A 14,880-nucleotide genomic window follows, 5' to 3' on the forward strand; every position below is an offset into this window, starting at 1 on the left:
CACTTTTTTTTATGTAACATCAATTCCAGGCGTTACCGGTTACCACCTCCTCCCGTTTACTCACCCGTTTCCCATTTCTTAATGAGACCAGAGTACGTTTCACTTCGACTGGTATAAATAGGCATTACATATTTCCACCGAACAACAAGTCCAGGTCAGGAGGATACAACACTCAGAAAATATTTGTTATCTTTCCATTTGTTAGCTTCCCACTTTCTGATACAAGTCGTGAAACAACTACTCTTCCAGAATCAACTATTTTGGTCTCAACACTCTCTTCGCTTCCCTCCCCAAGACCAACCCTTCCCCTTCACTTTGTGGCCGAAGAAAGTCTGGAACGGCGATTTCTTGGTTTAGGCCGGATTTGTACTGATTGATCTCTCGAATCTAAAGTATTCCCTTGCAGTACATTGTTTAGGGTTTAAACCCGTTTCTCACCCACACACCCGAAATTACTAAAATTAGCAGAAATCGTTTTCACCCTCAAACACCTAGTTACGGTTTTGACCAATCTTCCCAATATGTTTGAACACATAGCAAGAGATTATCTTTTATAGGAAGAATTGATATTTAAAACCGGAAATAACTAGTTTTAGGAAATACTATCAAAATCGGAAACCGAGGCTTGTGGGGAAACAATTCCGATTTTGTATCTAGGTATTTCTTTTGGAAAACCGGTTTTTCATGGATTGGATCTTTATTTCGGATTGATTCCATGTTTTTTTCCAAAAATTTGTTTACTCTTTTATTACCAGAATATGATAATATCACTTGAAATTTACTCAAGAATTTTCTACTAGAGTACATAGAGATAAATTTGAACAAAATATGAAATTTGTTAAAAATACCATCAGAATCATAAACCCTGTAATATTTCAAAAGATCACTTGCTTCATTAAAACAGTTGTGAGGTGTATGAAGCAATCCATTGTTAATAGAATTATTAACTGAAAACTCATTCCTTATAGGATTACATATTTTCCAAAATCGCATCCTAGATAGCGATGCATTGACAGTCATTGCTTTGAAAATGTATATATATATATATACTTTGGTAGTTTATCTAAAATATATTTAAGATTCCAGATTTTTCAAGAACACAATAGCCATGGTTCATATAATGAAAAATTCTAAGAGGAATCTTATGCATTTTCAAGATACAACCTGTCTCATAGAGTATTGTACCATTGTTACTAAACATGTTAGTATCCAGGAAAATGATATACAATTCTATGTTATCCCACTGATTATGTAAGTCTCTCAAGGAATACATGGACATAATTCCAATTCCTAAAACATTTAGGAACAAGAGTATTACATACTTCATTCGTGTCTTCCACCAAGATTTTTTGAAGTAGTCAAATCCTATCGTTACGTTAACTGAATCAGAAATTAGATTCATTTTCTGATAGGTTGGATCGTACCAAACACAGATTGTTAGATCTTTTTGTGTGTGCCCGCTCTGATACCAATTGAAAAGACGAGGGTACCCAAATATACCTCAATCTAAAACTTTTCCACCTATAAGTCCTTTCTCCAAAAGTGATTCTTTATGGACTGAGTCGAGACAATACAACTAATCAGTTCACACTTCGTGTGATCGTTTATGGATATATGAGATTGAGACAATACAACAACGAAGTATGTTTACTTGATAAAAGGTTCGGACTTAACCTAACACAATAGGATTGCTATCAAGTAAATAGGAATTAAAGTTCGTGAGATTTACTTTAAATTATAATAAAAACAATTATAATTGTGGAAAAAAAAGTAAATGACACAGCAAGATTTTGTTAACAAGGAAACCACAAATTGCAGAAAAACCCCGATACCTTGTCCAGAATTGAATACTCTCATGATTAAGCCGCTATACAAAATTTAAACCAACTTCGTATAGTTGAGACCAAGCAACTAAACCTATAGTTCACCTAGTTCCATCTGTATTCCCACGCCTCCAACCTGTAATAAGTCACATACTTGGAACAATTCCTTTGTTTCGTATTCCAAACAGTAAAGGAACAATAAATCTGTTCGGTAACAACTCTTTTCAAACAACGTGATATGAGTTCGACAAAAGGCTCTTCCGTTTATCCCAATAAACTCCTTTGTCAGGTCCTTAGATCAATCTTATCAACAACTACCAAAGTAATTGTCAAGACTATGCAATTAATATTCTTAATCCAAAGAATGATATTGATGCCGATATGCACAACTAATCAGTCCAATCTATCACAAGGATAAACCGATTATAGTTGGATCCTTTTTCATCCGAAACAAGTATTGCGCACACCAAAGATTATGAACCCAAATCAGAAATCTTCAAAGTCTTCTTAGATCTTCAATAAACACCTGCACACAATCAACTTGAATCTCTTGTGGTCAATCACACACAGAATGAAGTCTGTTAACGTTGGATTATTACAAGATGTCTTTAGAACTACAAACAGTCTAAAGATCCCTACTGAAACTTCGATCTAGTTTGAGTGAATCTTATATCAGAAGAGAAGATTCTCAAGCATAAACAAACTAGGTGCAATCAAAGTTCAACCACTGTTAGTCAATCAAATCAATCGAAAACTAATAATAAACTGCAATAATCTAGTTTCCCACCAACGGTACTAATAGAGCTTCTCAATCCCAAAGAAGTCTTTAAACCCAACGGTCGTAAGAGATTTCGCCTAATTAGGTTACTTTTCTCTCCGAATAGTCGGCTCCACCAGTAACAACACAACTAGGTAGTTTTGCTGGATCTGAGGATTAGTTTGCTTGAAATGCAATCTTTGATATTTATAGACCAAGGAATTTCCAGAACCGAAAATATTCTTAAGATATGCATTAACGCCCAGATTCGGTTTCCATAATTCCTGGAAATGCTTTGTCCAAATCATAATGACCGAAATCTCAGTAGAAAATATTCAATTAGTAAATACACATTACCAATTTTAAATTTCTAGAGATATGCATTTATTTGCTGGAAAATAAAAGCATATAAAACTAAAAACCTTAATTAAAAGATTCTCAATTTATTTCGATCCGGGATTCTCCTTTAGCTATTAAGGAATATCTTTGAACAATAAAAGATAAGAGTTACTGCACATGTTCAAAGTATGTCGACATCTTAACTTTGTAAATTCTTTTTCATATTTACAATCTTGGAACCGATTTTCCACACTTCCAAACAAGTTCATAATTGGTTTATCTGACTTCCAAGAACTATGTGATTGATCAAACAACATTCAATCACTAAACATGGGTTTCACGGTTCTACCAAAACAAGTTTCGGTTCTACCTCCATGTGGGTACTGGAATTAGTCACACTAGCTTTCCAAAATTCGGTTGACTAGGTACTAGGATCGGTTCCCACATATATAACTTGTATTTGGTGCACATGTCCATAGGATCGGTTCCCAATAACTAAAAACGTGTTGCACATGTTCATAGGATCGGTTCCCAATAACTAGAAACTTGATGCACCTCTTACAAGTATCGATTCCCCTTTTGTGATCGGTTGCACCTCTTTATACGATCGGTTACCCAATGACTAGAGTTGGTCATACCAATAACAAAAAACCGATCATACCATCTCAGGTGATTACTCAAGATCGGTTTCACTAATAAAAGTCATACCAATACAAAAGCCAGGCCTTTTGAATAGTTTTACCAAGAACATAAACAAGTCACGAGCGTTTATATTAATCACACGTATTGGTAATCCAAAGATTTGCAATGAATAACAAATACCAATAAGCCTAGCGATTTTCCTTTCGATTCACAAAACAAGTTTATGAACTACTTATTTTAAACAAATGTAAAACATTGTTTCCTGGGATGAAATATTCACCTTTACCCATACACATAATCACAATATCATTCATACGATTATGTTGATGTCTTATATACGAAGTTCAAAAGATAAGCGTTATACTTCGTATTGTATTCCTTAATACTATGTCTAACTAGAGTATAATCATTCATGCTTCGCAGTTATGTTTTCAATATGCATGACTTGAAAGATACGTTAGGGAATGAAACAGTTCAAGTAAAATATTACCAACCTCAAGAGGAAGGATGATGTCGTCGTTGTAGCTCCTTGCTTCTTCGCTTCTTCAAGTCTTTATTTAATACTTGTAATGTCTCATTTCCTAATACTTTCAAGCTAACCTATACAAAGTTGACTCTAATACATAATCAAGCGACTCTTTAAATGAGTTTTGATTCACTAAAATATGACAACCAAACTTGACATACCAACACTTGGTGAGTTCAACTAAGCTATGCTCTAACACTTAATCTCACCAGACTTGAGAGAATCAATACAACAAGATATATGTTTCAAAGTCCTTTGTAAAGAGGACAATTTTGAATTCTCAAGTCTTAAAGTGGAATCCTTTTGTTTGGATTTCCCATTGCACTAATTTAGTAGATGTTCCTTTTTACCAGTATGAGAACAACCCATCAAAGATCCAGATGCAGCCTTTGAAACATAATCTGGGATGGATGTTTTCTGAGATGAGGTTCTCACACATTTCTCAGGATGAGAAGAAAAGATTTTCTTAACACAAGTATATCCTTTAAGGCAGTAACCTCTTTTCTCAAAGAATTACACGTCTTCTGAGATATAAGAAGATCAGACTCAGATTTATCCTTTAGAATGTGAAGTTTATCAATCTCAGCAATGTGATACTTAATGATGAGAGTTGGATTACAGTTGTAATTATCCAAAATCGAGAATTTATTATTATTGCATATCTTTAGGATATTAGGATTTGGTAATTTCTTGTTGTCCCAACAAGCCTTAGTATTTACACTATAAGTAGTGGAGCTCTTTGAAAATAAGATAAACACATTAGGAAAGGAAGGGATTGTGTTAATCGTATGATTCATTATCAGAAGAGATATTCACAATAGAGGTGTTTTTCCTGATGGGTGAATCTATAAGATTGACTTTACCTGCAATTACATCATAGTTTTGTCTATTTACATTGGTCAAGAGATGTTTGAACACACCTTAAGTTGCAATTATTCGACTTAACTAAGCCGAAAATTAGAAATTTGGTTGAAAACAAAATTCTAAAATGAGTTTTATCTTCAAAAATCCACATTTGTGAAATAACATTTTATCACTTCTGACTCGTAAAAAACGGTTTTTGTTTCTTGTTGCCAAACAAACAATAATTTCAAGGGAACATTATTAATATACCCCTAGTATGAGGCTCATTGGAAAATACCCTTTCAAACTGAATATATACCCCTAAGCTTAATACATTACTAAAATACCCTCTTTTATATAGTGTATATACAAAACCACTACCACTAATCACTATTCAAAAGAAGAAGAAAAACACTTTGCGTACCATTATTGTCCACCAACGTCGCCGCCCACCACCACCAACCACCACCATAGTATACCACCACCGCCGTTCACCACCACCAGTGCCGCCAACCACCACCGCCAACAACAACAACAACCACCACCACTTTCCTCCACCACCGCTAACAACCACTACCATCGGACTAACCACCACCACTGCCGACCCCCACCGACTATCAGATACCACTTCAGCCAACCACCACCAACGCCAACCACCACCACTTTCCCCATATACACCACCGCTAACCACCACCACTTTCCCCCTCCACCACCACTAGCAACTACCGCCGCCATCATCGCCGCCGCCGCCACCACCACCATGTGGAGTCAACTTGCTGAAGTTGTCTCCAGATCTGAGGCAACTAGCTCAAGTTATCTCGAAAGTGGAAGCAACCAACACAAGTTGTCTCCCATAAAAAGTGTACACGGACAAGTTGATAAAATAAATGGAACCAGCTAACTCAGGTTGTCTCCGAAGCTGAGGAAACTAGCTCCAATTATCTTCAAAAGTGAAGGCAACTAGCACAAAATTGTCTCTGAATCTGAGGCCAAGTTGTCTCCAAATCTAGAAGCAATTAGCTCAATTTTTCTCCAAATATGGAGACAACTAGCACAAGTTGTCTACAACAAAAATCTATATAGGGACAAGTTGTTAAAAAACTGAAGCCAACTAGCACAAGTTGTCTCCAAATATAGAAGCAACTTGTTCAAGTTGTCTCCAAATATGTAAACAACTAGCACAAGTTGTCTCCAACAAAAAGTATACACAAAATGAGTGAATTTAGTGTGAGTCGAACATATATCTTATGACGGGGGAGTCAGTCATGTTACCATTACACCACAGATTCGTCTTGAGATCTTTAATGATATAAATAAGATAAAAATATGCTTAATAAGAAAACACCTAAACTTTAGGTCTTTTAGGAATATAAGTAAGACAAAAACATTCGTAACAAGAAAATAAAAACATCGGGTTTAGTCTACAATAACAACATAAATTTCACACTTAAAGGATCAAAGACCTAACCTGAAGAAAAACTAAGCATCGAATCTCAAGTTTAGCTTTTAAAACCGTATATACTGATACACCTAACAAGTGAGCACCATACATCTAACTTTACTTGTTTGACAGCTTGGGATATTGACCTCACATCTTCAACTTATTACTATGTTAACTACCAAATGTGCATCTTTAACATTTACACAAGAAAACACATAAAAATTTTACTTTCAAAGAAAGCTGCTTATGTTATAGTGAATCAAATTCAACTAATTTGTCTCCCATCCGCAAATTTGGTCATGCATAAACTAATAATCAATCGAGAAACTGATAAAGTTAATAAGAATTAAGTAGAATCTAAGTGGAATACCAGCAATTCATACCTTCATTGTGATCATTTCAAGGCTTCACTATCGGCAGTTCATACTTTCCAACACACTCCTACAATCTTATACCTGCAATACTAACCATCCATAAAATCCTCATTGTTTCCTTCTAACTCCACCAGTTTCATCTCCTACAGTAGTTGCTTGCAATAACCAACAACAGCAGCAGCCTCGACCACTCTACAACTTCAACTACAACATCCACAAGGACTGTACAACAACAACAGTTGCAACTTCACTTCATCATTCTCAGTTTCTTCTCAAATACCACCATCTTCAATTGCTAAAACCTATAAACACGTACATCCCACAAAAACACCTCCAATTTCGAGTCATCTCTCTGCCAAAAACAAATTCAGCTCAAACCCATTTTTTCTAAGAATCTTGAGATTCATCTCAGAACAAGTATTTAGCCGAGTGAAGCATCCCAAACTAGTGTTATCGAAATATCAAATCACTTAACATGTACTCTATCATTACAAGTTGAAAACATTGACAAAGGTTCATCTTACGCAAAATCTCCTCCAATAAGGAGTAAGTCTCCATGGGATAGGACAGAAAAAGACTCCTATGAACAAGATGAAAATTTCCCCAATATTGTTTATTTGCCAAATGTATCAAATCTCCAATAGCGCGGGCACCTTATATTGTTCAGCCTCTTAGGTTCCATGAACAAAAACTACAATACCAACCAAAACCATCTAAAATGAAACACAAAGACATAAATTGTCAACAACAACAACTAAAGCACAAGTACTTTTTCCGTGTTGGGTAATCAATACAAACAAACTCATTTTCTTTTTCAAAAAAAACAAAACTCATTTTATTTCCACAGGTAACAGTTATCGTGCTACTTGAAGAATTCCAAAAACAGCTCATTCACTGCCACTAAATCTAACAACCAATAGCAACATCATTTCCACCGTCCTCGTTCTGCAAAATAAAATAAAAAAAAAACATACAAATCTACTACATTAAGGCATGTTCTACTATAAGTCAAACCTTATAAAACAGCTCAACATCTTACTATAATAAATAAAAGTGGGAGTTTTGTACCGTGCCATTTTTTACCAAAATATCCCTCACCTCACCACATATTTGCACAACAATTTCTGATCTTCGTCTTCTCTGTCGCTCCTCTTCTTTATTTCCCAATTCCTTTTTTTCTCTTTCTTTTTCGTACAGAATCTTTGCTCTCTCTTCTTCAAGTTCCTTCAGCTGAGTTAGTGCTTCGATTTCGGTTTAAACAATTACTTCACCTGATTTAGGGTTCTTCTTCAAAATTCACATGATTGAACCATTAAGTTTGGGCAGAAAGTTATTCATCTCTACAAGTCGTCAATGGTAGGTTTTCATCCTTCTTACTTTCTATTCTCTTTGTCGATTCATCTCTTGATCGCTAGGTATCAATTATTAATGTGTTTGTTTGTTTTCACACATAGAACGACATCAAAGAGTTCAAAGACAAGAGAAAAGAAGCAGAGGTACAGGTTAGTGGCTTTAGTTTGAATGATTTTCAAATGGGTTTTCATGAAATTCAACCTTTAATCTTTGAATGGATTTTCATGAAATGATGATCTTATTAATATTAATACGACACTTTAATTAGAATGATAATTTTTCAAGAAATGCCTAACACGATAATTTGTGAACTTCAACTGTTTGTTAATTCCTAATAGAAATTACATGTTCAAAGTTCAATTTCAGTGATAAGTTTACAGCTGCTGATATCCTATTCAATCATACTTTGAGGAACCAGTATTTCTTCACTCTTATTACAAACCAAAATTCAAATTTAATGAGTAGGCAGAGTAATGTGCTTAGAATGTAGTAGCAAAAAGGTATTCATAGTGTAGAATGTCCCAACTTGGTTGAATAAATTATTGAGCTTGCTCGACTTCAAGAGCTAGCTGAGGCTGAAAAATAAAATGAACCGCAATGCCGAAGTCAAGAGAATTCACAACAAAGTCAAGGGAAATCCGGGGTTAGGCTGCACAATGCAGGCCCCCCCTGGATGCCTCAGTCTGACTCCTGAAATTCAGTTGGCTTAATGCTAACAGATACTAGGAATAGTGCTCACTTAATACCTCAGGGTAGTTTTTATTCCTTAATCACTCTTTACTGATTCGAAATGTCTTTTACTGCGCTTCAAGTATGCCATCTTGGGTCTCGGAGCAGGTACTTGCAGCTCATAAGATTGTTGTTTACACATTAGTTCAGTGTTTTATTGTTGTATTTGGATCTGAAGGTGAAGGCTCAAAATTGTACTGCAGAATTCGGACTCAAAATGATGCCACTTTATTCCGTTTCTTATGCGGAATTTGATTATAGTGGTGTTAGATCAATTAGCTATTCTTATCCGAACAATCACATTGATCAATTGCTTAAACTAGAGGATGTTGGTGCAACTGTAATTGAGAGAATGACTTAACCAAAGGGTATCATAATCTAAGCCATCATTGCATTTTCATCATTTTCAACGTCTTCTTTTTAATTAGGTATGTGCCAGTTCTTGGGATCTTAATATATTACTGTCCCAATGGCTAATGTATATATATGAGTTGATTAATTGTTACTGTACAGGTCGTCTGCAAACAAATGTATTTGGCATAAGTTTGTTAAATATGGAGATTGACGCGGTAATTAATTTTTTGTTTGCAGAGTACCTGTAATTTTTCCATTGATGGTGAGGATTTGATTGGTATAGCTCTCTCGAACATGACTGTAGCAATGACATTGGAGTGTGAAGTCTTAGTCCTCTAAGAAGTAACCCAATGAAAAGTAAGTATAAGTCTTCTATTCTGCACAAAGTACTATTTTATTACGCTGCTCTATGACCACAACGAACCCAATTAATGAAAGCTAAGTATAACAAGGCTGAATTGGGGGCCATGGAAACTAATTGGGGTCCAGGACACATTTTATACCCACACCATATGGAGCTTTCAAAATGATGGTGAAATAACTATTTTACCCTTCTCTAATAACTTCTTCCCATTCTTCTTCTCCTCCGCTCCCTCTCTCCCACTGTTTCCCATTCCATTAACGATTTCTGAGGAAAAAAAAATTCTCACCGATTCATCGTCGTAAATGAATTAAAAAATATTACATTTTCAACTGCAAAATTGCAGTTACAGTTCCAGGGTCGTTAACCACGGTTTTTTATTGCTTAACGATTTTTGATATGCATGTTGAATTGATAAAAAATCGTTAACCATTAGGGTGTAGTAGATAACGACCCTAAACCTGGTTTTTTGTCCTAGAATAGTGTCGTCTAGAGATTTCTAAATCGCTAACCACTCTATATGATACAAAATTTCCCTGTTCAAAAAATAGGAAGGGTCGTCATGTCAAATGGTTGTAGTCGTTAACTATGTTGAAGGGTCGTCATGTGAAGTCGTTAACGATGTTGAAGGGTCGTTTGGTTTTATAAATTTTGCTTGCCGACCCTTGATCTATGAAATGGCTTGCTAGGGTCGTCAGTATATAAGAATTTAACGACCCTAAGAGTAACATCTTCAGAGAGTAAAAAGTTTTAGAGTCGTTGGGTTCTAAACATATTAAGTTAACGACTCTATATGACCTAACTAGCTGGAGTCGTCAATTATATCACACTTGGTTGACGATTTTTCATAACCTGCAAAAGTTGCAGGTTTGAGTCGTCAAAGGTTGTGTCAAGTAATTGGCGACTCCTTAGAGTCGTTCGTTTATTACCCTCTCGACTTAACGACCCTCATTCTGAGTAGTTGCATAGTGTACATGAATCGACCACTTGGGGCATCATTCATACAATTTGAAGAGTATAGGAAGTTTATCTGATTGTTTTGGGTTTCAGGTTCTTCATTTTGAGGATTGGTTCCTTCATTTTGAGCAATATGATTCCTCTACTGGAATCCCCCAAAAACTCAACTTCTTCCTCTCCACAACACAAAAACACAATTTTTCTTTTATCAAAATTTTATCCCTAAATCTGATTTTAATCTAATTAAACTAATTAACAATTAATTAACTTAATTGCCACTAATGATTTGGGGTAGTTTAGCCATTTAAAAAAGTTGGGGATGAGGGATAACTCCCGATTACTATTTCATGACCTTTTTTGTCCTGTAGCTAGGGTCCCCAATTATTTTTCCAGGCCCCCAATTTAGCCCTGCAGTATAAGTCTTTTATTCTGCACAAAATACTCTTTTATTGCGCTGCTCTATTACCACAACTAGACATAAGGCATGTTTATCAACGCCAATGGAGTCATTACCGTTACAGCAAAAACTGTAACCAAAAGACAGCAGGCATATTTCTATAGACATCCATTTAGTGAAATTTATCCATGGGTTCAAGAGGATGCTTTGTTTAGTAATAATGGTAGTGCAATAAATTGCTGTTGAGTGCATTTTATCAATGATGCAGATGGAAGGAGTTCCGGTATACGTCAAGGTGTAATGACAATGTTGCTCCCTTTGTAGCCATTCATAGTAATGCACTAATGGAGAGAGGTTATTTGTTACTGCAAGAAGTGATGAGGAAATGGACTTATGCAGTTGTACATCTGAAGGAGGAGCTATCTTATGGATATCTTGGTTTTGTGAAATAAATCCCTACGAGACTTTGGCTGCGGGGCACTTGGTTTTTGGAAGATTTAGAGTGGTAATCAGTGTTAGGCTAATTTGAGAGGCAAAATCTTCAATTGTCATTTTACTTTTTACTTCTCTAATTTTTTTTCTCTGATGTTTTCATCTTCAAATGTCGATGCCAAAGTATGTAATATGTTGAGAGCCACGATTAGGTGTGATGGTGCAGTTTTGTGTAGAGATGACATCTCATGGGGTCCAACCTTCGTCAATTAGGCCGATGTACAAGCTTACATTCAATGTTAAGTTGTATTCTTTAGATGATTCATGACAGGGGATCCACCTTTTGCGTCTCTTCCTGGCCACAAGCCATGAGGACCATAACATGCGCTGATCAGCTTCATGTCTCTCTGATTTATTTTTTTCCATTTTTCTTCTTTTTTTTGTGTGCATTTTGTGCCTCTGTATAATTTTTAATTTAAAGAAGAGGAAATACCATTAGTGTAAAGAAGAGTAAGTAATGTTGATGCATAAAAAGTTAAATTACTTTTATAGCAACCGAGGATAAAAATGAAATGTATTGAAGGACGAAACAGCACTCGCAACCGAGAAGTAAGAAAACTAGCCTTCATTGAAGTAGTGCTTCTCCGAGCAAATATCCAAGCATCGCAATGCCTTGCAATACTTCCGAAAAGTAACCTTATACACTTGCTTCTGTGCAAAATATAGATTGAGTTTCATCCCGAAGCTTTGTTCCTGCAAAATGAAGTTTTCCAAGTTTGTAATACTTACATCTAACATGAATATCTTCTTGTAGATCATTAATGGTACCCGCAATAGAGACAAAATAACATTGCCAAACTCTTGCATACTGTGACAGAAAACTTCATCTCCTCTCTGCAAAATTCTTCTTATGTCTAGTTCCTCATCCCTTCTAACTATCAAACCCATCTCAACAACTACAACTTCATCCGAATCATCAAGAACATCTCCATCACAAGCCATCTCCAAAATCTCCAGAAAAAAATCACCAAGTTCCTCACCAACACTCTAAAATTCAGCTCAGCATCCTCAGACCCAGCTCATCTCTCAACTCTAATTCTTGTTGTCTCCAATAGCAACTCCCAGCCCTCAGCTTCACCATCATTCTTAGCACACTGCAGTTCCATAACTAGCAACGCCCATCCCTCAGCTTCACCACCATTGTCAACAACTACAACTTCATCTGTATCATCAAGAACATCTCCATCACAAGCCATCTCCTAAATCTCTGGAAAACAATCACCAAGTTCTTCACCAACAATGTGAAATTCATCCCTGCATCCTCAGACCTAGCTCATCTCTCAGCTCTAATTCTTGTTGTCTACAATAGCAACTCTCAGCCCTCAGCTTCACCATCATTCTTAGCACACTGTAGTTCCATCACTAGCAACTTATGCTTCCATTTCCATGTTGCACAACAACAATCAATTAGGTCAACTCCATCTCAGATGCCACTAACATCTTCCAATTCCTTGAATCGATCACAAATAAACTCCAACCCAACTCAAAATTGATCCATAACTTTCAATTGCTTCATTAGAGAGCTTCAGTTTCTCCATTTTATGTAAATCAAATCCCTAATTCATGATTCTTCTCAACAGATGGTTACACAACAATCGAACTCAACAGGTACCATGACTGATATATCTTTCTCGACACCGAATTCTTCATTCAAAATCGAATCTCGATCTCAAAAATTAAACGAACCAAAAAATAAATCTCGTGATATTGAAATTTCATCTTTTAAACTAAGATCTTTCTCACTTCGAACTAAGCATAAATTTAAACCGTTTACTATCGAAAATTTAATTTAAAATGAGATTAATACCAAAAATCAAAACCTAAAATTGGGACCTCACCTGAATCTTCAACTAAGAAGAAGAAGATAGACGGCTGCTTCTGGTGATTTTTATTCGGATTACGGGATATGATTCACAAATATGTGACAGAAAGAGAGAATTGTTGATGGATCTGGTGATGGAATTGTGGATTTTGAGGTGGTGGTGGAATTTGAGGTGGGATCGATGGAGGTGTTGTTGGTGGTGGTGGTGATTGCCGGAGAGAAAGAGAAGAGAGATATGTGACATAACTCATTGAGATGGTGATGATGGCGATGGAGACCAGTGGCGGAACTGGACATTGAGTATGGGGAGGGCTTGATCTTCTTTTGGACTGGCTTAAGCCTAAAATTGACACACATAATATGATCCAATACAAAATAGGCTATAAAATAAATGGTTTTATGGTTTGTTAGAGCATCCACAGTGGGCGAGTATAACCAAAAATTTGGGATGAGATCGTAACACAGTGGGACGGAGTAAAGATCAAATCCCAACCAAAGATCAAATTCCAGACCAAATATGGTCGCGACCAAATCCCAAATTCTAATATAGTCGGGCGTAAATTTAAAGTACGCTTGTTGCTGGGCGTAAATTTAAAGTACGCTTGTTAACGGGCGGAGATTTAAATTACGCCCGATGAAATTTTAATTAAATAAAAAAAAAAAGAATGAGGCGGACTTTTAAAGTCCGCCTGATGAAAGTTATAAAGAATGGGGCGGACTTTTAAAGTCCGCATGATGAAATTTTAATGGGGCGGACTTTTAAAGTCCGCCTGATGAAATTTACAAAAAATGGGGCGGACTTTTAAAGTCCGCCTGATGAAATTTTACAGAAAAAAATTGGGGCGGACTTTTAAAGTCCGCCTGACGAAATTTTAATCATGTACCGTTGCGTCACAACACGGACTAAACCCAAATTTTGGTCTTTTTTTTTATCTTTGATCTTTGGTTTTGATCGCACCACTGCAGTTGCTCTTAGAGCGTCCATAATGGGACGACCAAACCCAAATATTAGGTCCAGTGTATAGGCGTAGTGGGACGGACTATCGATCAAAATTTGATCAAAGATTAAAAACCAGACCAAATTTGGTCTGCGACCAAGACCAAACCCAAATATAGTCGGGCGTTTATATAATGTCCGCCTACACAACGGGCGTTGATATAATGTCCGCAATTCATCGAGCGTTTGTAAAGTTAACGCCTGATGTAGGGGCGTTCGTAAAGAATTCGCCTGGAACGGGCGGAGGTTAAATGTACGCCCCACTGGGCGTTGATATACATTACGCCTGACTACCAGGCGGGGATAAACTTAACGCCTTTAGTGGGCGTTGATATACATTACACCCCAAGCTTACAATTAAGACCACCATCACATGGGGCGGGCTTTATACCTCCGCCCCATTATTATTATTTATTTTTTTTTATTTTCTGTTTGAATTCCTCCGAGCGTAATCTTTATTAACGCCTGATTTCAGGCGTAATCTTTACAAATGCCCCATTTCAGGCGTTATCTTTACCAACGCCTGATTCCAGGCGTAAACTTTACCAACGCTCGATTCCAGGCGAACTTTATATCAACGCGCGACCAAATTTACTCTTCTCCCTCTACGCCACACGACGGACTAAACCCAAATTTGATCTTTTTTTTTAGTCTTTGGTCTTTGGTTTTGGTC

General features: G+C 36.4%; 2 long non-coding RNA genes across 5 annotated transcripts; one reads left to right on the forward strand and one right to left on the reverse strand.

Moving 5' to 3' along the window:
- The first annotated feature begins 7,866 nt into the window (after window positions 1-7,866).
- LOC113282849 lies at window positions 7,867-11,649 on the forward strand. Of its 4 annotated transcripts, none has more exons than XR_003327190.1 (5): window positions 7,867-8,101; window positions 8,200-8,247; window positions 9,006-9,255; window positions 9,419-9,538; window positions 11,165-11,649. It is a non-coding gene; the product is annotated as an uncharacterized LOC113282849 (long non-coding RNA). The 4 variants fall into 4 exon arrangements; XR_003327192.1 differs by having other exon boundaries at window positions 9,006-9,195; XR_003327191.1 differs by having other exon boundaries at window positions 9,031-9,255.
- A 174-nt stretch (window positions 11,650-11,823) lies between these two features.
- On the reverse strand, window positions 11,824-13,561 carry LOC113282850. Its single transcript, XR_003327193.1, has 2 exons — window positions 13,227-13,561; window positions 11,824-12,081 (listed from the first exon to the last, which is right to left on the reverse strand). It is a non-coding gene; the product is annotated as an uncharacterized LOC113282850 (long non-coding RNA).
- Between the last annotated feature and the right edge of the window lie 1,319 nt (window positions 13,562-14,880).

The sequence above is a fragment of the Papaver somniferum genome, chromosome 5 (assembly GCF_003573695.1).
Source record: "Papaver somniferum cultivar HN1 chromosome 5, ASM357369v1, whole genome shotgun sequence".
Lineage (NCBI taxonomy): Eukaryota > Viridiplantae > Streptophyta > Magnoliopsida > Ranunculales > Papaveraceae > Papaver > Papaver somniferum.